The 20,373-nt window shown below is 42.9% G+C and overlaps 1 pseudogene across 1 annotated transcript; it reads right to left on the bottom strand.

The window, feature by feature from the left end:
- Positions 1–259: 259 nt before the first annotated feature.
- On the bottom strand, positions 260–9,414 carry LOC307066691 (deleted in azoospermia-like; annotated as a pseudogene). The gene is made up of 5 exons: positions 9,311–9,414; positions 5,262–5,272; positions 1,766–1,821; positions 1,097–1,388; positions 260–871 (listed from the first exon to the last, which is right to left on the bottom strand). The product of its transcript is annotated as a deleted in azoospermia-like (transcript).
- Positions 9,415–20,373: the final 10,959 nt, after the last annotated feature.

Here is a 20,373-nt window from a genome sequence, read left to right as displayed (position 1 = left end):
TTTTTTACTTTTAACTATATATTGAACACAGAATCAGTTTCTAGGTAAATGTCTAATGAAAAACAGTTTCACTGTAAAATAAAACTAGGCAATCTAATATAACTTGTATAGAAAAGTCTGAGTGTGATTTATCAAAATTCAGACTTAAATTTCTATAATAGTTGAAAAACTTTCAGTTTCTCTTCTTACTATTCAAAACCTGCAACTTCCTATGAGACTAGAAAGTCAGCAGAGAAGATCAAACAGACTTAAGCACTGCTCAACTTCTGCTAAAGTGATGAACTCTTATCCTTGAAGTAGTCACCTTGAGTAACAAGGGAGTTTCTCAGTCTGTTCTCTGGATTAAATAGACACGATTCCACCGTCTGTATGCTTCAGCCCACAGATTTCTTTGATGGGCCATTTCCAGAGGATGGAGTAGCTTCATGAATTGAGCATTCACTTGGCAAAACTTCAGCTCCTGGGTCGGCTTCATTACAGTGGTAGTTAACAGCTGTATAATCCAGAGGAATAACGTAACTCCTTTGTTCCCCAGGAGGCCACTGAGGTGGCATCTGATAATTATAAACCCACAGCTGATATCCGGTCATAACCTGAACTGGTGAATTTGGATAAGGAGGATAAGCCTGAACATACTGATTCATCGTGGTTGGAGGCTGCATGTAAGTTTCAGTGTTGGGATTACTCCAGTGTTTGGATTACACTGAAACTGTGGTAGAGGAGGAGGATTAAAAACCAAAGGACGTGGCTGTCCATGATAAGCATTTAAATTTTGTTTCCTGATTGCAGGGCCCAGTTTCAGCTTTTTACCATGGAAACTTATCTGTGATTCTACTCTCTCCTGCACATCCATGTCATTATAAAATGAAACAGGGGCTTCCCTGGTGGCGCAGTGGTTGAGAGTCCGCCTGCCGATGCAGGGGACACGGGTTCGTGCCCCGGTCTGGGAAGATCCCACGTGCCGCGGAGCGGCTGGGCCCGTGAGCCATGGCTGCTGAGCCTGCGCGTCCGGAGCCTGTGCTCCGCAACGGGAGAGGCCACGACAGTGAGAAGCCTGCGTACCGCAAAAAAAAAAAAAAAAAAAAAAAAATGAAACAAATCCATAGCCTTTGGACACAGCAGTTCAGTCCGTGATTATCTTCACTTCTTTTACTGAACCATATCTAGCAAAGAAACTTACAATTTCGGTTTCATCCATCCTAACATCAATTCCACCACCACCAAAAAAAAAAAAAGGTATTTGGCATGATTTTGCCTTCTGGTAAAACATAGCCTTGGCTGGTCGTAGTTGATGAAGGCTGGGTGCTGGCATCTCTGGAGGTGGTTGAGTTTGGAGTCTCAGGGTTTGCAGCCTCAGGATGGCAGCAGCCAGGGTTCCCCCAGAGGGGCTTGAAGAGGAGCAGGGGCTGCTGTTAGGACTGGTCGTGCCCGCCGCCCGCCTTGACTGGGCACAGGCGGACGAGCGGGGACAGTCAGAGACGGGTGGCGAGGCTGAGGGGCACAGGCGGACTCCCTTGGCCTTTTCCTTAGGATCACCTGTTCTAGATGGAAAATACTTTAAGGCCTGGATCAGATCATATTTTCTAGGCTGTCAGTACTAAGTTCATCCTAGTGGAGCCAGAGTTCTAACCAGTCCAGGGGAGAGTGTTAATGGAGGGCAGTGGTATTGATATTTGACATCATTAATTGATATTTACTATGATAATCATTATTAGGGTACTGATATCATTATCCTATTCTCTACCTGATTCTCTACCTCTCATACCTGATAAAGCAGGGAGGAAGCATTTGCACATTCTGACGGGTAATTGGCAAGGTGGCCTGAGTAAACAAAATACATAATAAGGAGTGTGGAGTCATTTGGGAATCCCTAGGATTAGCTCTGTCCTGCTGAGACAGATCCTTTTCCCAGCTACTTCAGCATTTTGTTAATAGCTCAGCACTGCAACTGTCATGGAAAGGAAACGAGCTTTTGCCATCCACTCTGGTGAGAAGCTACTGGCGTGTTTTACCCGCTTCCTGCATGTTCATTAGGGAATGTGACACTCCAGCCACCAAGCAGCCCCGACACCTCCTGGAAACACTTCTTGCTTCCTCTGCAATGCAGCTCTAAGATGTCCTTTGAGCATTTGGCCTGCTGCTTGCTCTTGGAGCTCTGAGAGTTTCCTGGTGGGAGCTGATGAGTTTTCTGAAGAGCCGTGTGTGTGTGTGTGTGTGTGTGTGTGTGTGTTCGTTCAAAGACGTATCTATGGTACTAAATCACATAGCAAAGAAAGATTTATAATGAAAAGTAATAGTCTCTCACTCCATCCTTCCCCACTCTTCAAACGTCACTTCTGACAGTTTACCTCCCGAACCATAAACAGTATGCTTGATTTCTTACCTTAGACGTATCTGTTGACTCCCTGCTACGAAAAACAAGGATTTAGCTCTTTTCCCCCCTCATTCTGGATTCCATCCTCCTCTCAAATTTTTAATAAATGCATTGGTAATTTTAGTTATTTTCATCACTTTAAAAAATTTATTTATTTATTTATTTATTTATTTTTGGCTGTGTTGGGTCTTCGTTTCTGTGTGAGGGGTTTCTCTAGTTGCGGCGAGCGGGGCCCACTCTTCGTCGCAGTGCGCGGGCCTCTCATTATCTCGGCCTCTCTTGTTGTGGAGCACAGGCTCCAGACGCGCAGGCTCAGTAGTTGTGGCACAAGGGCCTAGCTGCTCCGCGGCATGTGGGATCTTCCCAGACCAGGGCTCGAACCCGTGTCCCCTGCATTAGCAGGCAGACTCCCAACCACTGCGCCACCAGGGAAGCCCTATTTTCATCACTTTTGCAAATTTAAACAATATACGAAAACCTCTATTTCTTCCGCCCTGAGCTGCAGACAGTGTCTTATTTTTGCATCATGTAAAACTAGACTATGAAGCGACCATGTATTGCACCTCCTCACCCAACCTGGTCTCCCAGCCCTGTACTAGCTACACCTTTAACATTTGCAATGTCAAGATTGGTAACCTTAACATTCTGTTTAGTCCCTTGTTTATAAGTTGATTTTAAATGCTGAAAACAAGTAAGTGACATTTATGTTACCATTATTATGCAAATATTCTTTATTGTAGAGCCCAAACAAAAAAAGCTATGGGTCCAAAATAAACCCTGGGCCACTCATTCTAAGCGAAGTAAGTCAGAAAGAGAAGGACAAATACCATATGATATCACTTATATGTGGAATCTAAAATATGACACAAATGAACTTATCTATGAAACAGACTCACAGACATAGAGACCAGACTTGTGGTTGCCAGGGGGGAGGGGGTGTGGCAGAGGGTCGGACTGGGAGTTTAAGATGAGCAGATGCAAACTATTATATATAGAATGGATAAACAACAAGGTCCTACTGTATAGCACAGGGAACTATATTCAATATCCTGTGATAAACCATAATAGAAAAGAATATGAAAAGAATATATATATATGTATATGTGTAACTGAATCACTTTGCTGTACACCTGAAACTAACACAACACTGTAAATCAACTATACTTCAATTAAAAAAAAAAAAAAGAAAGGAATGCCTTCTTTACTCCAAGATCTGTGAGCCCTTCTCATCTGAAGTTAACTTTAGGAAATCTCTTCCTCTTCTCTTTTCTTTTAATAAAATCTCATCCTCCAGCCCTGTCCATCCCCACTCTGTGGTCTTTGTTCTCTATATGCAGACCTGGTAGAACCTCTACATTTCTCATTTCATTTCATTCATTTATTTGTTTGTTTATTTATATTTATTGTCAGTGCCCGTGGCTTCACATTCAGAAATATTCATGACTTTATAGCCTAGGCTTTCTGTTGCTGTTTCTTATTTTAAATAAATATTTTATTTTATCTTATTTATTTATTTTCTACTTATACCACATAGCTTGCAGGATTTTAGTTCCCTGACCAGGGATTGAACCGGCACCCTCAGCAGTGAAAGCGCAGAGTCCTAACCACTGGACCTTCAGGAACTTCTCTAAAAATGTTATTTTAGAACAGTAAAGGAAATCATAAACAAAACGAAAAGCAACCTAAGGCCTGGGGGAGGGATAAATTAGGAGTGTGGGATTAACAGATACACACCATTATATACAAAATAGATAAACAACAAGGACCTACTGTATAGCACAGGGAACTCTATTCAATACCTTGTAATCACCTATAATGGAAAAGAACTGGAAAATATATATATATATGTATAACTGAATCACTTTGCTGTACACCTGAAACTATCACAATATTGGAAATCAACTATATATTCAACTAAAAATCATTCTGAGAATACTAATTATAATTTTTGAGCATTTTATGTGCCCAAATAATATTTGTTTGCTCTAGAGTCAGTCCTTCAAAGGGGACTAACCTAAGGAATCACCTATTACTGGAGAAAGTAGGGCTGTGGGTCTTCACTATCAAAATTTGTTCTTTGGCAAAGACCTGAGGCCATGTCTCCTCATTGTGAATTTAGGTCAGCGTGCTTCTTGTACGAGGATGCATGCATTTCAGCCTCATCTTCAGTGGGAGGGTGACCAGCGCTCTGTGAGCAAAAGAGACATCCCTGGACATCACCCAAGTCCCTTGTCCCAGGGCAGCTTCTAGGCTCCCCCAGGGGCGCTAACCACAGAACTGTGCAGCCCCTTGACTCTTTCCTGGGGAAGATTTCTCTAAGAAAAGGGTTCCCCTCCCCAACTTTCCCCAGAGCCTGGAGAAGCCTCTGAGGTGGACAAACTGAAGGACTGGGATATAGGAACCCAACACTTTTCCCGAAATCCTGCAGAAGGAAAGCAACCGGTGTGCCCCACAGAAGCCTGAAGAGGCAGTGAGATTGCGAATGAGACTCGGGGCTGAAACTGACATGCTGTTCGCAAAAGAGCACAGCGCAGCCCTTGCCCCTTAACCTGCTGGCGACCGCTTACAGCGGGCGGCCTCTCAGAGGAAGATGTTGCTATGGCCCTATGTTAACATGGCCTGTTTCTGGGTGTCTATAAACAGAATAATACTTTTTTTTTTCAAAGCCTTCAGAGTCGTTGCAAGAAGGCAGGCTCCAGCTGGAGTGGATGGGATGACCTCTGCCAGGCGGTCTGGGGACAGGACGCTGAGGCCAAAGCCCTAAGGAGGGTCTCTCGGTCCTGAGGACTTGTTCGCCTTGTCCCGGAATGAGAAGCCATCTCCCTCCGAGGAAGGTCAGAGGAGGGAGGTGAGGGAGGCTGAGCCCCTGCCACCCCTTTGGGCCTACGTCGGAGAATCCTAGGAAAGAGAAAACGGGGAAGAGTGAAGGGAGGAGTTTCACAAAGGATGCAGCCAAGATGGGCCCTTGCTTCCGTGGTACCCTATTCCTTCCTCTGCCTTCACCACATCACCGTGGCCGCTTCTTTTTTTTCTTTTTTCTTTTTTTTTTTTTTTGCGGTACGCGGGCCTCTCACTGCTGTGGCCTCTCCCGTTGCGGAGCACAGGCTCCGGACGCGCAGGCTCAGTGGCCATGGCTCACGGGCCCAGCAGCTCCGCGGCATGTGGGATCTTCCCGGGCAGGGGCACGAACCCACGTCCCCTGCATCGGCAGGCGGACTCCCAACCACTGCGCCACCAGGGAAGCCCCTGCTTCTTAATTTGTTAAGAGTGGGAGGGAAGTTTAGAACTTCCTGGAGTCCAGCCTCAGCCGATGTGAAACGTGTCCAGCCAGACCCCAGAGGTCTTGGCATATCAGCTTCCTGCCTCCCAGAGGCTGAAGCCCTGTCAAGAGGGCAGAGCCCCCTTCAGGAAAAGCATTTATGAGCAGGGCAGGAAAGTCAACCCTCGAACCCCTAATGGTGTCGCCTTTGCTCTGAAGGAGCGAGACAGAACAGACCCTGTGGTTACGAGATCCCCGTCCAAAGGCTCAGAGCCCATCGCTTACATCTGCCTGGGTCTCCTTGTCATCACATACATTCCATTTCTACCCTCACAACGATGGGGACCTTTGAGAAGGAAAACTGAGGCCAAAACACACAAACTAATATCACTCAAGGTCATGAGCCTGAATGTCAGAGACATCACTGGGATTTGAACGCAGGCCCCCTGACCAGGGTAGGCCGGGCCACAGCACCTTAATCTCGTGGGTAAACAATCTCTTAATCTCAGTAGGTGGGCCACTTCTGTTCAGCCAGCTCATCCCATCTGCAGTTCATTCATTCAATCAGCATTCACTGAGCACCTAACAATCACCAGACACCTCAGGGCTGGGGAGACAAAGACAGGGTCCCAGCAGTAGGAAGTCCACCCTTAGTAAACAGACAGCTGCACGGGGTGATAAGTGTGGCTGGGCTGACGGGAGGCTAATGTGGATTCTCGCTAGCTTCCCAGTGAGCAGTCGATGTCAGATTTCCCTTCCTCTGGGGTTTGGGACACTTCCATGCTGACTGGCAGAGGTAGCCCTGCCATCCACTGAGCTTTGGGGTTGGAAAAGGCCCTGACACAGTGACTCACGGCTGTGATTTCTTATGACCTGTCTGTGCCACAGCCTTGACTACAAAGCAAGTGTCATTCTTGACACTCCAAGGACACTGGCCAGGCTGCCTGTAGGCCCATTAATGTGACCAGGCTTGGCAACAGTGTCCATGCTCAAGGCACCTGAAGAAATAAGACAGGGCCTAAAAGAAAGAAGGGTGATGAGTCAGGGAATGCATGGCTGAGACCCAAATCAGAGGTGCTGGGTTCTTTGCGCAGCAGGAACCCTTCCCTGCTTCTGAGTGGCCCCAGGGCCTGCTCCCAGACCGAGCCCAGCTCTACCTTGTCACAAGTCAGGTGGCCTTGAGCTGCTCTCTGTGCCTTAGTTTCCACATCTACTGAATAAGGAGGATGACAATAGAGCCTTCATTGTAGGGTTATTTGAATTAGTATTTGTTAAGCACTTAAACAGTTCCCAGGACATGGAAAACACTATGGAAGGGCTTTTTAAAAAAAATAAAAGAAGGGATCCAAGAGGCAGTGGCCCCGTTACTTTCAGCCAGGATCCCATCCATGGAGCATGGAGAAGTCAAAAGAGGACAGCCTTAATCAACAGGAAGGTAGCACTGTTGGTGGAATGTAAATTGGTGCAGCCACTGTAGAAAACAGTATAGAGGTTCCTCAAAAAACAAAATAGAGCTACCGTTGGTCCTGAAATCCCACTCCTGGGTATATATCCAGAGAAAACTATAATTCAAAAAGGTACATGCACCCCAATATTCACAGCAGCACTATTCACAATAGCCAAGACATAGAAGCAACCTAAATGTCCATCAACAGATGAATGGATAAAGAAGATGTGGTATATATATATATATATATATATATATATATATATATATATGCAGTGTATATGTATATATAATATTCCATTGTGTGTATATATATATATATATATATATATATATATACACAATGGAATATTACTCAGCCATAAATAAGAATGAAATAATGCCATTTGCAGCAACATGGAAAGACCTAGAGATTATCATACTAAGTGAAGGAAGTCAGAGAAAGACAAATAGCATATGATATCACTTACATGTGGAATCTAAAAAATGATACAAATGAACTTATTTACAAAACAGAAACAGACTCACAGACATAGAAAATAAACTTATGGTTACCAAAGGGGAAAGGTGGGGGTATAAATTAGGAGTTTGTAATTTACAGATACAAACTACTATATACAAAAATAGATAAACAACAAGGACCTACTGAATAGCACAGGGAACTATATTCAATATCTTGTAATAAACTATAATGGAGAAGAATCTGAAAAAGAATATATATCTGAATCACTTTGCTGTATACCTGAAACTAACACAGCATTGTAAATCAACTAACTTCAATAAACAAAAACAAAACCAAAAAAACAGGAAGGTAGCATTATTCAGGCACCAAATTAGTAAAGACTTCTTTTAAGAAGTTAATAGTCAATGTTACAGAGAGAGCGGTGAGAAGGTGCCAGGTGCATTTACAGGTGCCACCTTTTCAGCAGTAATTTGGTCATATGTATCAAGGGCCTTAAAAATATTCATAAACTTGCCCCAGTAACTCTCCTTTTAAATGAATCTGTCCCATAGAGATAATTTGAGATTTAGACAACAGTTGAAACACAAAGATTTTCTACAGTATTTCATACAATTATCAAAAAAATTAAGAAAATGAAAATACCCAACAAAAGAAAGATAAATACACAAAATAAATTGTTAAATAGTCATTAAAAACCATGTTCAGAAGAATTTTAAATGGCATAAAGAAAGCTCACACTATGCAATGTCAGTTAAAAAGGAATACGTATCATCATTAAAATGTATGATTTCATGCTGGAAAGGGTGTGGAGAAAAGGGAACCCTCCTACACTCTTGATGGGAATGTAAATTGGTGGACCCACTATAGAAAACAGTATGGAGGGTCCTTAAAAAACTAAAAATAGAGTTATCATATGAGCCAGCAATCCCTCTTCTGGGCATATATTCACACAAAACTATAATTTGAAAAGATGCATGTGCCCCGATGTTGATAGTAGCACTATTTACAATAGCCAAGATGTGGAAGCAACCTAAATGTCCAACAACAGATGAATGGATAAAGGAGATGTGGTACATATATACAATGGAATATTACTCAGCCATAAAAAAAGAATGAAATAATGCCATTATCATACTAAGTGAAGTAAGTCAGACAGAGAAAGACAAATACCATATGATATCACTTGTATGTAGAATCTAAAAGATAACACAAATGAACTTATCTACGAAACAGAAACAGAAACAGACTCACAGACATAGAGAACAGACTTATGGTTGTCAAGGGGGAGGGTGTTGGGTTAGGAGTTTGGGACTAGCAGATGCAAACTATTATTTATAGAATGGATAAACAATAAGGCCCTACTGTATAGCACAGGGAACTATATTCACTATCCTGTAATAAACCATAATGGAAAAGAATATGAAAAAATAAAATGTATGATTTCAGTCAACGCACACAGAAGAAAAAAAAAAAAAGAAAATTTACCAGTGTGTTAACAATGATTACTACTGAGTTGAAGAAATCTGGGTGATTTTTAGTATCATCTTTATATTGCTTCTGTATCTTCCAGAATTTCTGAAGGCCTTTTTTAGTAATTAGAAAAATGAGATTTTTGTTTTGCTTTGCTTTGTTTTTAATGCACAATCTCTGTAGTTAAAACAGATAAATTCTGACGATAACCTGCCTGCATAGGAGCTTGGGCAAGTTATTTAAGCACTCTTGATAACTCGGTTTGATCCACCACAAAATGGGGGAAAGAATACCTACTTCATGAAGACTGGAGGATGAGAAAATGAAGTAAAGCCAGCATCTGGCGGTTCCGTCCACCACACCTTAGGCCAGGGGGGGATGCCGTTGGGGAAGAGTCGCATCCTCCCTTGGGATGTCAGAATAGACCTTTTGTGAGTTTACAGACTGGCTTTGCTGCCCTTACAATTTTGAAAAACATTCAGAAGGAAGTGCTTCTTGGCTGCATAAGCTGTATTCATTAACGCACACAAAGAAATTTCCTTCCAAGCATTCAATTGAAAGAGCGTTCGTAAAACGGTCTTGCAGGCAAAAGATGTCAAGGGCTGTTCAGGGGTTGGGGATTGTTGTTGGTAAGAATTGTGTGACACATTGGAATATTTTTCAGCCACAAAAAAGAAAATCCTGCCATTTGAATAAGTGGGATGGAGCTGAAGGACATTACGCTAAGCAAAATATGCAAGACACAGAAAGAGAAATACCACATGATCTCACTTTACGTGGAAGCTAAAACAGTCAAACTCCTAGAAGCAGAGAGAAGGATGGTGATTGCCGGGATGGGGGGAGGGGGAAGTGGGGTGATGTTGGTCAAAAGTACAGCGTTTCAGTTATGCAAGATGAATAGGATCTGGAGACCTAATGTACTGTATGGTGACTATAGCTAATAATACTGTATTGTATAACTGATATCTGCTAAGAGGATGTAGCTTAAATCTTCTCAACACACACACATACAAATGGTAAGTACATAGACGTGATAGATACATTAATTAGCTGCATTGTGGTGATCATTTCACAATATATAAGTACATCAAAATGTCAGGTTGTATCCTTTAATTATATACAATTTTTCTATGTCAGTGATATCTCAGTAAGGCTGTTTTAAAAAAAACAGACCCCCAAGTCCTAATACCCCCAACTCCTAATACCATCACACTGAGGGTTAAGGCTGGCATGTATGAATTTTGGGGGGACACAATTCAGTCCACAGCTGTTCTTACCGTGAACCCAGAATACGCTGCATTTTACAAGCACCAGTTCGACAGCTCTTCACCACGACCCTCTCAGGAAGGTGCTATCATTACCCCCACTTCACAGATGGGGAACCCGCGGCACAGAGTGGTGAGCAAAGTGTTAGTAACTTGGGGCTGAGAAGTAAACTCAAGCCATCTGGTTCTAGAGGGAAGGGAGAAGAGCTAAGAAGGTGACGTATAGAGCACTTGGAGAGAAAAAGAAAGTGCATGTCTGGGGTCTAATTTAGGGAGACAGGGAGTTAGGTCTCCGTGATGAGCTGACATTTAATATGGTACATGGAGAATGAGTAGGCTTTAGCCAGGCAGGGCAGTGGAAAGAGAGGCTGCCTGCTCCAGGCTGGTGACTCATTGCTCCCCACTCTTACTTTTAAGCTGAAAACACCCAAACAGCCAGATTTTTTTTTTAAATTTATTTTTGGCTGTGTTGGGTCTTCATTGCTACGGGCGGGCTTTCTCTAGTTGCGGCGTGCGGGGGGCTACTCTTCATTGCGGGGCATGTGCTTCTCATTGTGGTGGTTTCTCTTGTTGCAGAGCACGGGCTCTAGGTGTGTGGGCTTCAGTAGTTGTGGCACATGGGCTCAGTAGTTGCGGTTCCCAGGCTCTAGAGCGCAGGCTCAGTTGTTGTGGTGCATGGGCTTAGTTGCTCCGCGGCATGTGGGATCTTCCCAGGCTGGGGATTGAACCCGTGTCCCCTGGAATGGCAGGTGGATTCTTTTTTTTTTTTTTAATATATTTATTTATTTTTGGCTGTGTTGGGTCTTTGTTGCTGTGCATGGGCTTTCTTCGTTGTGGTGTGCAGGCTGCTCGTTGCGGTGGCTTCTCTTGTTGTGGAGCACAGGCTCTAGGCACACAGGCTTCAGTAGTTGCAGCACGCAGGCTCAGTAGTTGTGTCTCACGGGCTCTAGAGCGCAGGCTCCGTAGTTGTGGCACACGGGCTTAGTTGCTCCACGGCATGTGGGATCTTCCTGGACCAGGGCTCGAACCCGTGTCCCCTGCATTGGCAGGCGGATTCTTAACTGCTGTGCCACCAGGGAAGTCCCTCAATTCTTTTTTTAATTGAAGTATGGTTGATTTACAATGTTGTGTTAATTTCTGCTGTACAGCAAAGTGATTCAGTTATACATAAACATACATTCTTTTTTTATATTCTTTTCCATTATGGTTTATCTCAGGATATTGAACATAGTTCCTTGTGCTATACAGTAGGACCTTGTTGTTTATCCATTCTATATGTAATAGTTTGCATCTGCTAACCCCACACTCCCAGTCCATCCCTCTCCCTATCCACCCCCGCCAGATCAATTCTTGGTGGATTATGGACCTAAATGTGTGAGGCACAACTAAAAAATTTTTAGGAGAGAACATAGGGTTTATATCTCAATGAACGTAGGGTAGGGCGAGATTCCTTAGACACATCAGACGCTAAAAGAGCTATCATAAAAGAAAAGATTGCTCAATTTGACTGTATTAAAATTGGAGATGTTTACTTATCAAAGATATTTTAATTAAACAGAAACAGAAAAGAGTTAACCATAAAGGAAAATAATTGATAAGTTAGACTATATTAAATTTAAGATTTCCATTCCTCAATAGCCACCACTGAGTGAAAAATCAAGCCAGAGAGTGGGAGAAGATATTCACAAGTCATATATTTGACAGAGGACTTGCATTCAGGATATAGAAACACTTCCCAAAAGTGAGTAAGAAAAGGACAATAAGACAAGAACAGACAATCCAACAGAAAAATGGGCAAAAAACTAGAACAGGTGTGTCACAGAAGAGGCTATCCAAATGGCCAATAAACATATGAAAAGATGCTCAATTTATCATCAGGGAAATGCACTGTAATGAAAAAGGCAAAAAGTACCAAGCGTTGGTATTTCTCCCAGTGTCTCCTAAAGAGGAAGATACACACATCCTGTGACCAGCATAGGTGTACACCCAACAGAAACGTGTCCTTGTGCTCATCAAAAGCACATACGAGAATGTTCACAGCAGCACTCTTTGTAATGCCTCCACACTGGAAACTATCCAAATGTCCATCAATCATAGAATGGATAAGCTGTCATGAAATAGACTGCAATAATGCGACAAACATGAGTTAATAACAACTGCCCAGATCAATGCACTGAATCCCACACACAAGCACACACCAAAGAGAACCTTCCTTATCTCCCATGTACGTAAGTCAGGATAGTGGTTACCTTGGAGGGGTGGTGACCAGAGGAGGCATAAAGGGGTTTTGGGGACGTTGGTGATATTGATTCTCAATCTGGATGCTGGTCACACAGTTCATTTGTAAAAAATTCACATTGTACTGTATGATGTATTCACTGTTCTGTATGTATGTATGTATGTTATATTCAATAATATGTTTATTTTAAGACCCCATTAATGAAAAGGCAAGCTGAAAGTAGGAGGAGATATTTGCAACACAGAAAAAGTATGCCGGTACATATATCACTTAGCTCTTTGCCAGCATGTTAAATTAAGGGCTTTTTTAAGGGCTTTTCCTTTTAAGATCTCTTCATCCTTCTCTAGCTATGCATTTTTATGTGTTTCTATAGATATGTGTAATTTGAAAATAAATTATTTTTTGTGTTTATTGAACAGATTTTCCCTCATTACAAAGTTTTAAATGCAGATGAGTGGAAATTCTGCTCTTTCTCTGGGGAAATTTTTCAAATAATTTTTTTATGTTGTTCTTGGTTTCTTTCTTCCTCTAGTTAAAAGATTTGATATATTTCTTTTTAAAGCTCTTTACCCGATATTCAGTTTCTCTCCCTCCCTACATTGTCACAAAGTGCTAGGAAGTCAGGAGGAGACACACACTGTCAGCATGCCCCACCTTGATTTGACAGAAGGAACAACTGAGACCTTCAGTCCAGCTACCTGATCAGGAGGCTGTGGATACAAGGAAGAGAGGGAGAAAACCTGGGTTCCTAACAGTCAAGTGTAGCCCCTTGCAAGGTCACAACCACCTTCTAATATCAGTGCTTTTATAAAAGCGCATTTAGGACAAGTGAGCAAGCGACACTAAATCACAGCAGGTCACGCCCCCTGCAGACAGCCCGACAGCGCCCATTCAGCCAGGCGCTCATCAGAGCATCCTTACCGAGCCCACAGCAGTGACCCAGACGGCCAGGCCTGCATCTTGTGAAGCTCCCATTCCAAGGAGAGGAGACAGACAATAAACAAGCCACCAAAGAAGCCAGATAATGTGAAGGAAGTAAACAGGGTGATGAAAGAGAGAGTGACCGGGGAGGCCTCACCAAGGAGGCAACATCTGGAGTGAGAATGAACCAGCGCCAAGGGAGCAAGGAAGATGGTTCCAGGCAGAAGGCAACGTGAGTGCGGGGCTGGGAAAGGGCTTGGCATGTTCTGGGATTAGGAAGCAGCCCGCGTGGCCAGAGCACAGAGGCCGAGGGGTGGAAGCTGGAGGAGGGCATCCCAGCCATGGGAAGGCTCTGACTGAGAGCCATGGGAAGCCACTGAGGAGTCTTAAGCAAAAAAGGGACATGATCTGATTTGCATTTTAAAAGATAATTCTCATGGATAAACAAAGTGTGGTATACACATACAATGGGATATTATTCAGCCTTAAAAAAGGTAGACATTCTGACACATGCTACAACCTTGAGGATATTACACTAAGTGAAATAAGCCAGTCACAAAAGGGCCACTACTGTGTGATTCCACTTACGCGAGGTACCTAGAGTCATCAAGTTAATAAGGACAGAAAGTAGGATGGTGGTTGCCAGGAGCTGGAAGCAGTGGGGATAGGGAGTTACCGTTCAAAGCGTTCAGAGTTTCAGTTTGGGAAGATGAAACTGGGGTGGAAGATCTTTTTGTCTTTTTGTCTGGGGTGGATCTTTTTGTCTGGGGTGGAAGATCTTTTAAAACCCAGGCCCCCAGTCGCCTCCCCAGTGACCTGACCTCACTCCACCAGATGGAATGAGTCCTCCTTCTTCGTGCTGTGTCGCCTATGAATACGCTTCATTATTGCACCTTCTATGTATTGATGAAAAACTATTATAACCACGTTATAGACACCTACTTTGGCTGCTGGATTTGAGCTCTGTGAGAAAGGCATCCCCAGGGCCGGGGAGAGTAGAGAACAGGGCAGGTGCTGAACAAGTATTTGTTAAATAAAATCGAAATAAACCAAAGTGACGTTCCAGCAAAGGAGCCATAACATGTTTCATTGTTATAAAAATTATATACATGGGACTTCCCTGGTGGCGCAGTGGTTAAGAATCCACCTGCCAATGCAGGGGACGCGGGTTCGTGCCCCTGCCCGGGAAGATCCCACATGCCGCGGAGCTGCTGGGCCCGTGAGCCATGGCCGCTGAGCCTGCGCGTCCGGAGCCTGTGCTCCGCAACGGGAGAGGCCACAGCAGTGAGAGGCCCGCGTACTGCAAAAAAATAAATAAATAAATAAAAATAAAATAAATAAAATAAAAATAAAGCAATTGTTACACAAGGATACTCCAATTCCTCTGGCAGAAAACAACAGCAAATGATTAGGAGAGAGTTGTTCGCTGAGAAGTAGCTCTGGGATATTCAGCAAGCCTGTAAATGAGTTATTAACACCTGGTAGAGTGAAAGCTGAAGTGCAATATGGGAATCTAAGCATCAGAACGGAGAGAGCCTGGTCAAATCCGGGCCAGCTGCCCCTGACCCTCTGTCTGTCGCCTCACCTCGGAGCAGGTTCCCACCCTGCCCTGCTCCTGTTCACGTTTGTTGGTGCCCAGCACCCTCTACTGGCAACAAGAAAAGTCTTTCTTCCAGAAATCGGCAGTGTTTTGTCGCTTGGCAGGTGGTGAGCAACAGAATCCCTTTCTGTAGGGGTGCCCTTCCTGTCCAACTGGAGATTGCTCTCAGCTTTTATTTTGATAAAATATTAAGTTCCAGTCATTTTCCACAACGACCTTCAAAGGCACCTACGTTTACAAGCAAAGGTTTCAAAGGCACTCCATGGGATATGCCATATGAGGGATGATGAATGTATTCGGAATTCCATGCTTATTGTTTTTATAAAATACATCATATTAGGGCAGTAGTACATTCATTCGTTCAATAAATATTTTTTGAGCAGCTTCTATGTACCAGGTACTAGAAAACAGACAAATATTTCTGCCCTGATGGAGCTTATCTCTGTGGGGGGAGGGGGGAGTGGGACATTTAATAAACAAGTAAAATAAATAGCATGAAATTGGTGGTACAAAAAAGAATACGCAGGAAAGAAAGGTACGGATGTCTATGCGGGAGGGGTAGTTGCCTTTTTAAATTAGAGAAGTGAGGATACCTGGAGATAGAATGTTCCAGGCAGAGGGAAGTTAGTGCAAAGCTCTGGAAGCAGAGTGTCTTTGGTGTGTTGGGTTTGTCCAAGAAACAGCAAGGCCGCCTTGGCTGAGGTGGAGTGAGGCGGGGAGGAGATGAGGTCAGAGAGGGGCGAGAGCAGAGACTGTGAAGGGGTTGCCGGGGATTGTAAGCAAGCACTTGGGCTTTTTTTTTTTTTTTTTACAAAGGGCTTCAAATGCTTGGCTTTTTTTTTTTTTTTTTAATTTAGTTTTAGCTGTGTTGGGTCTTCGTTTCTGTGCGAGGGCTTTCTCTAGTTGCGGAGAGCGGGGGCCACTCTTCATCGCGGTGCGCGGGCCTCTCACTATCGTGGCCTCTCGTTGCTGAGCACAGGCTCCAGACGCACAGGCTCAGTAGTTGTGGCTCACGGGCCTAGTTGCTCCGTGGCATGTGGGATCTTCCCAGACCAGGGCTCGAACCTGTGTCCCCTGCATTGGCAGGCAGATTCTCAACCACTGCGCCACCAGGGAAGCCCAAGCACTTGGGCTTTTTATTCAGAGGCAGATGGGGCTCTAAACAGATAAGTGACATGATCTGGGGTAAACACCCTCAAGTGTTTTACTGATAGACGTGCACAATTAATGTTTGGAAACTAGAGGTCTGCAGAATGAACTCTAAAATCAGCCCACTGTTTCTTTTCACTGAGACCCACATTGGAGGAGGCAATGTGAGCTGTCTTGAAAGATGAGAACTTCAACAAGCAGACATGACAGGCCTCCCTAGACTAATCGTCATTCCTATGCTAAACCTCGAAGTGTAGCAAGTGATCTAGTTGGTAAACTGAGGTATCCAGCACTGGGGGCCTTCTCCGTACTGAATGCCCATTTTCATTGAGTATTTGTCTACACTCCTAATTCCTCACTCTCTTCCTTACTAGTTCTGATTCGTTACCTGCATCAGACTTCTCCCCAGAAACATGTCGACAGACAGATGGCTTAGAGCGAGGGCCTGTGTGACACAGTGACGCCTGGATTGCCCGTGTTCTAGTTCAGACACACAAGGAGTGTCATGAAGTTTAATTGTTGGCACTTTCCCGATTTTGATCGGAGCCAGCCTAGACTTGTTAATACCTGCTATTAAAGTATTGGACTTTCTGGGAGGCACTTTTAATTTAGAAAACTCACTAACAGGGGCTGGTTCAGGATGGTAATCGGAGAACATACATTTAACTCCTTCTTGCAAACTCCCATTTAAGTGACCAAAGGAATATAACAAGAAAACTCTGTATTAGTACTAGAAACTGAGGAGAGAGAAAGGCTGCTACCTTCAAATCAAAGTGTGAGCAAGTAAGTGAAATGAGTCAGACAGAGGAAGACAAATTCACAATCTGACTTATATATAAGGAAAAAAAATCAAGCTCATAAAAAAGAGAGAGAGAGAGAGAGAGAGAGAGAGAGAGAGAGAGAGAGAGAGAGAGAGATCAGACTTGTGGCTACCAGAGGTGGAGGGTGGGAGAGGGAGAATTGGAGGAAGATAGTGAAAAGGTACAAATTTGTAAGATTAAATAGGTTATCACTAGGCTGTGGTAACCTATATAAGAATCTAAAAAAGAATAAATGTATACGTGTAACTGAATCACTTTGCTGTACACCCGAAAGTAATACAACATTGTAAATCAACTATATTCCCATAAAATTTTTAAAAGAATTTTTTTAAGTACTAGGGATGTAACATATGACAGGACTATAGCCAACACTGCTGTGTGGCATGTAGGAAAGTTGTTACAAGTAAATCCTAAGAGTTCTCATCACAAGGAGAATTTTTTTTCCTTTTTTCTTTTCCTTTTATTGTATATATTTGGGAAGATGGATGTTAGTTGAACCTATTGTGGTAATCATTTCACAATATATGTAAATCAAATCATCATGCTGTATGTCTACAACTTATAGTGATGTATGTTAACTATTTCTCAATAAAGCGGGAAAAATAAAAGTGTGAGCCATTGGAATGGACCCCAGCAGCAGCTCATTAACATCCCCACCCGTGGACCAGTGAGAGCTGGACAAACTACAGCCACATATAATGATGTCGAGATGGTCAGTCTCTGTTCATTGTGACCTCCTTACTTCCGGTCTTTAATGCTACAAGGGGCAATTTCAGAATTATGACCTTCTTACTTTGCCAGTCAAGGTCATTTTGCTTTGGGGAGCAGGGTGAGGGCTGCTCACACTTCCACACTCAGTGAAGCAGGGCACAGCTCGAGCTGGCAACTGAAGGGCATAACCATGCCACTTGGGAAAAGGGCACTGACCCAGCCAACTTCATGCTGCCACAACAGAAAAACTCTTTGGACATGGCTGCCCAAATCTCTCACACGTGAAAGAACCTCTAATCTGACAAAGTAAACCTCCACTAAATCTAAACTCTCCCCTTCGCCCTTTGAGTGTGCTTTTTAAGATTTGCACAGGTACCCACATAATTTGAAGAAAACGGATTTCAACTACTTGAACTAGAAAAATAATCCTAAGCAACAGAAGAACATACTGTGGCAACCATGAATAAATACCCTTCAGATCCCCTGGTGGAGAGCATCATTGCCTGATGGTCCCATCGGCTGCCCCCTGGATCCACCAAGTTCACCCCAGCCTACACTTCCCGGGGACTCCTTCTAGCCAATGAGCATGGTGGGGTGCTAAGGTAGGCCCATTCAGCGAGATGCTGGATTCCAACAGATGACTTTGGCTTGAGGACTCTCCATCCGCCTGGCCGAATCTTTCTTGGAACTGTAGTCCGAGATTCTTCCTATCTTCTTTCTTCCCTCTCCTTCCATGGGTGTCAAACCTAGATCTGAAGCCTCTCCCTACCTTCTCTGGCACCAGCCCCCAGCCCCAGTCCTCAATGAATCTCTTGTATATCTAATCCCATCCTAGCAGACCTAAATGCATGCACATGCAGACATACTAAAAAATCGAAAAATTGTAAAGAAATCAATTTGAGGGATTAGAGGAAAGGTGCCCTTATGAAAGAGAAACAGTCAACATAGAAGACCCTAAAGTATATGCATACCGAGTTTCAAGAGAACACATCTAAAAACAGAAGCAAGTAAGCATGAAGAGGGACTAATCTGAGAGTGAGAAAGATTCTCTAAGGGAAAAACCTAATGTTGACAAATACAGGAGGAGTGGTAAACAGCAGATTGGATGTGGCAAAATAGCAGGTTCCATGGAAACAGAGCAGAGAATAAAGGCAAGAATCAAATAATAGGAAAATAATGGTCTAAAATTAAAAGGCTAGTCTTCAGACCTCAAAAAGGTTACCCAACCTTTTTGGGTAAGAAAAGGAATATTAAGGAAGAGACCACACCTAGAAATAACATGGTGACATTTTAAAATCTAAAGGATAAAGAAAAAGATATAGAGGTATCTATCTAAGGAGAAAAATTCACATTGTACAAAATACAAAAGAAACTCAAAATCAGACAGAAAGCTTCTCTTCTGCAATACTCTATCCCAGAAAACAAAAGCAAATATCTACTGTTTTTAAAGGAGAAGATTGTAAGCTAAGGATTTGATATCCATTCACGGTATCACATATGCAAAGGTAACAGAAAAACATCGCCAGCTATGTGAGGGTTCAGAAAGTGCACCACCCATATACTCTTTATTTAAAGAAAAAAAAGAAAGAAAGAAATTAAGAATACCAGCAGAAGACAAAAAAATAGTAATAATTAAAGAACTGGCCAGACTATGTAATATGACACTGGAACATTAATTTGGGCCCAAATAAAAACTGAGACATTACAAAGGGAAGGGAAGGGAGTGGAGTGAAGATACAGTAAAAAAAATAGCAATTAATGGAAACCAGGAAAAACAGAGCGGTGTCTCCGTAGGGTTGTTTCTATCATCATGAAACAAGGTAATGTCCAAAATATTCCTGAAAGAATAAAGAAAAAAATGCACTTCTTTTTGATTCCTTAGGTAACTATTTACTGTCCAGTTTTGCCCAAGGCATTTCATTGAACAGCTGTTTTCTGTGTAATAACCATACTTCTATATAAACAGAGAGCCCCCTGGTAATACCATGAAGGGAATTATGGCAGTGGCTTTCTCCTTTACAGGAACACCGTTTGAAAAATCAGACAAAATCCATAGCTAAGCACGTCTAATAAATGCTGTGCAGAGTTTAGCCCATTACATTTATGCCTTATGTAATCTTCACAACCCTACCATTATTCCTTTTACAGCTGAACAGACTGATTCCCAGAGAGGTTAAATAATTTTTCCAAAGCCACATAGCTTGTGAAGTGTATGAGCTAGGACTGGAAATATCTCCAAATCCAAGTTCTCCATCACTACACTAAAATGCTTCATTTTCTTCAGAATAAAAGCACTTACACACAAAATTGTGCCTATAATTTTACTTGTAGTTTTACAGACAACCCTACTGAGTTGTTAGGAACCATTAATACGTGTGTATGAACAATTTCACCACGTAAAATCATCCCTTCATAACTCAAAATATATGGACTCTTGCAATTCAGTTTATAAAGATATAGACACACACACATCTGTAATGCAGTACTAGAGGTTCTGCTCCTAATATGGCTGAGCAGCTTCTTTTGGACCAACCCTCCTGTTGTTAATAGGTATAAACTCTGGACAAAATACAAAAAACAACTAACTGAATACACTGGAGAATGACCAGAAGCAGGCAGAGTTCACACTTCAAAGAAAGGAATAGCACTGCGGA

This window comes from Hyperoodon ampullatus, assembly GCF_949752795.1.
Source record: "Hyperoodon ampullatus genome assembly, chromosome: 2".
In the NCBI taxonomy this organism is placed as follows: Eukaryota; Metazoa; Chordata; class Mammalia; order Artiodactyla; family Ziphiidae; genus Hyperoodon; species Hyperoodon ampullatus.
The sequence above is the reverse complement of the archived record's forward strand: the minus strand, read 5'-3'. Positions and strand labels throughout refer to the sequence as shown.